This window comes from Macrobrachium nipponense, chromosome 49, assembly GCF_015104395.2.
Source record: "Macrobrachium nipponense isolate FS-2020 chromosome 49, ASM1510439v2, whole genome shotgun sequence".
NCBI classification, from domain to species: Eukaryota; Metazoa; Arthropoda; class Malacostraca; order Decapoda; family Palaemonidae; genus Macrobrachium; species Macrobrachium nipponense.
The window spans coordinates 6,414,309-6,417,964 of NC_087224.1; the positions used below are offsets into that span (position 1 = coordinate 6,414,309).

General features: G+C 37.9%; 1 non-coding gene across 1 annotated transcript; it reads right to left on the reverse strand.

Annotated features, from left to right (window-relative positions):
* Positions 1-214: 214 nt before the first annotated feature.
* Trnaq-uug (transfer RNA glutamine (anticodon UUG)) lies at positions 215-286 on the reverse strand. The gene has a single exon. It is a non-coding gene; the product is annotated as a tRNA-Gln (tRNA).
* Between the last annotated feature and the right edge of the window lie 3,370 nt (positions 287-3,656).

Genomic DNA, 3,656 nt, shown 5'->3' on the forward strand with positions numbered 1-3,656 from the left:
ATGTGCATAATATCGACTTTCATTTTTTATATATATTATTATTATTATCACATGATCCGTAACCATCATAGTACATGCATAGACTATGGCTACCCCTAGGTAGAAACTTGTCGACTTCGAATATTATTACACCAGCCAATCCAGGTCTCAGAAAACACCTCCTCATTACATGTATCAAATTACGCGTAATAATGATGCCGTTATAAATAAACAGAGGTCCCACCGAGACTCGAACTCGGATCGCTGGATTCAAAGTCCAGAGTGCTAACCATTACACCATGGGACCTTGGTACTACGAGGTGGCAACATTGCCGGCCCGTTTGTTGACAACGTCTCGACTGCTGGCTTCCTTTGTGATTCGCGAAGTTTATTGTATTAAAATTAACTGTATTTTCGTCGTATATAAGTACAGTTAGTTAGATTAACGTGTATTTTGTTATTATTAAGGCTTTTGATCTCATTTAATGCTGGAATGAAGCGTTATTAAATACAATTAGTGTATTCGTAAGTAGAATGGTACTTTTCGGACGCAGTCACCTGTCTGCCATAGTGCTTGAACGCAGATGTGTTCTCTACACATTTTAGTACTAACTTGAACTCTTATAGTTTCGTTTTCCTATAACAGATGTATATTTTTGCCAAATAATAAATTGAATGTCGTATTCTGATTAAGGCTTATAACATGGGTAGTAGTTAATATAATAGACAATTAAAAACATAAATAAAAAAGTTAAAACATTGTCTAAAACACGCCCTCGCTGTCCAAAAGAAAAAAATGGATTCATTTTAAATTCACGGATATTCATTTTGCCCACAGTACCACCGAATTCTCCACCCGCGCTGAAATCCATTAAAATTAGACAATAAAACTTTTGAAATATTTCCTGGATAGACTGATAAATCTAAGACAAACAAATAAATGAGTGATAAACGGACACAGAGTGTCTGTTCAAAACATTGCGAAATTAACAGATGTTCTCGAAATACAGTAATTTAAAAAGAGCAGATAATCTACACCTGTTTCATATCCCCAATGTTCGCTTTAACGAAAGGACGTTAACAAATAAGATAAAAAAAAAAAGTGTTAGACGAATGCCAGCAGTTTCTCCTATTAAAATAAATATCTTTTAGAGCTAAAAGATTTTTTTAAACGCTGATAAATTCTGAAACTGTGAAAGCTTCCACGCTATCACTTGCTTCATGTAGCTACAATGAAAGTTCACCAGCAGTGCGTCAAACCACCTTGAATTAACTGCATCACTGACCTATATATATCCTAGGCAGGTTATAACACAGTAGTGAGGCAGCCAGTACACGGGTACTCTGAAATGTGGGTTAGTTTCTCAAAGTTATTATTAATTAGCTTGTCTCCACCATTCCAAATAGGGATGGTTTTTTATATTTTATTTATTTATTTATTTATTTATATTTTGCTCACTTCATTCGCTATTTTCCCAAAACAATGGCTCCTGATGTCAGACTTGATTTTTGTTTTCTAACAGAGAGAGAGAAGAGAGAGAGAGAGAGGAGAAGAGAGACGAGAGAGAAGAGAGAGAGAGAACTATGCAATACTAGGCGACGAATGAAGACAGAATGGCAGGGACAGAGAGGAGGTGGGTGGTAATATAACTATGGAACGTTTCATATGTCGTTGTTTCGATACCAGAGAGAGAGAGAGAGAGAGAGAGAGAGAGAGAGAGAGAGAGAGAGAGAGAGAGACTGTCAATCCTAAGAACCCTTATACGACCTTAATGTCAATCAGTCAATCAGACTCATTCTTCAGTCTTCACCAAAGAGAATGATCGAGTCAGATCGAACTGGTATTTCACGACAAAAACGAGGACACCTCTAACTCTGGAATTTTCACAATCTGGGGAACATGTGGGTTGGAGTCCTTACCTTCTAACACCTCTTGCATACCATTGAGAGAGAGAGAGAGAGAGAGAGAGAGAGAGAGAGAGAGAGAGAGAGAGAGAGAGAGAATTAATATATTTTACAACAATAACATCTAGCCTACGTATTGGTCCAACCCCAGACCTCTGATAATTACGACAGGTGTATATAATTCATGTTCAATTCGACCCCTCCCCCTATCCCCACATGTCTGAATCTCCAAATAACATTTCTCTCTAGGTTCTAGAGGGGTAATCTATCAATGTGTCTGTCTAGAATCGAGTAGATAACCAGATAACCGTAATAAAGATATTGGTTTGCAAGGATTAGGTACGTAGATTCAAGACTTAGACTTGGCACGTCAATATGCAGGATTTATTGCAGGTATTTTTTTTTTATGGGACACTGTGTTGATAAACTGAAGTAATGTGTGATAGACGCGTTGAAAAATTTATATATATTGCAATCTTACGTCCATCATTATTCGAAGCCAAGTAATAGATGAAAGTCCACCTGATAAAAAGCTGAAAGTATACGAACTGCTTTTAGAGAAATGTCACGTAGAAGGGCAAAAGACAAGCCATAACAATAAAGCTGTTTACAAACTCTTGTCATAGTTTCATAGGGCATTTTGACAAGGAGAATATGCTATTGCATATTACTGACTGACGTTAATATATTCCCTGAAGGTCTGAAAATAAAAAAAACTAAATAGAGAGAGACTCCGTTTTGAAACTACGCCCATTTGGAAAGTTATCCAGACGTGCGTGCAAAGCTTAAAGGTTTGATAATAATCACCTATTTTCATCCTGGTGGTTGATGGTTGTTCACGTATACCCAAAGTCCTGAGACTTTTTTTTTTTTTGAATGGTAGGCAAGTAATCATCTGATTTATCTCGTTTTCTCTCTGTTGGGCTTTTTTTTTTTTTATTTATTCGTCGGCACTGAGTAAGGGCCCACAAAATGTCAGTGTCCATTTACATTTGGAGAGAGAGAGAGAGAGAGAGAGAGAGAGAGGGGAGGGGGCGGGGGGGGGTTGCTAAATGGTATCAAACATATAGGAGCCAATTCGTGCCCCAAATGCCCACACATACGAGCAACCGACTCAAACCAGTTCGAACAATGTTGGAGTGTGGGCGAGACCAAGAACTTCGAGTCATACACGTATTCATCCATGATGCAGAGAGTGGCCATTATGGGTAGGTCATTTTAATTTACAGAAAACGTTTTATTTTATTTATTTTTTTATTTACTTTTTTCTTTTTTGCAAAGATGGCGTCTTCAGAGTCCAACCTTCTTTTTCTCCTCTACTTATGTTGGAATTCGAAGACGATATCTAACTCAGAGGCCAAGCGGTGGGACATCCGAGGTCACTCGAGGATGCAGATAATGCCCAAACGATTCCATTATACCCACATAAATCAATCGATATTTATATCAATGAACTAATCTTTGAGACCAGCAATTGAAAATGGGTCACGATACCCCATGAAAAAGGGGGTTATGGCGTGCCCCAGTATTAAGGTGCCAATAGATCATCAATCACCTGGAGATCTGAGAATTACCTCTAAGAAGTTCGTAGAGCTGACTAATACCCCCACAGTTATTGTTGCAAGCATGGTACTACTACTATCAAGTTATACTTCCTCTCTCGTAGACCTACAGCGACGCCAGTACAAAAGAAAACGAAATGTATCAATAAATACAGTTACCCCAAATATCATAAATTCTGCTTTAGGCCATGCTCTATTCCTCTACGAGAT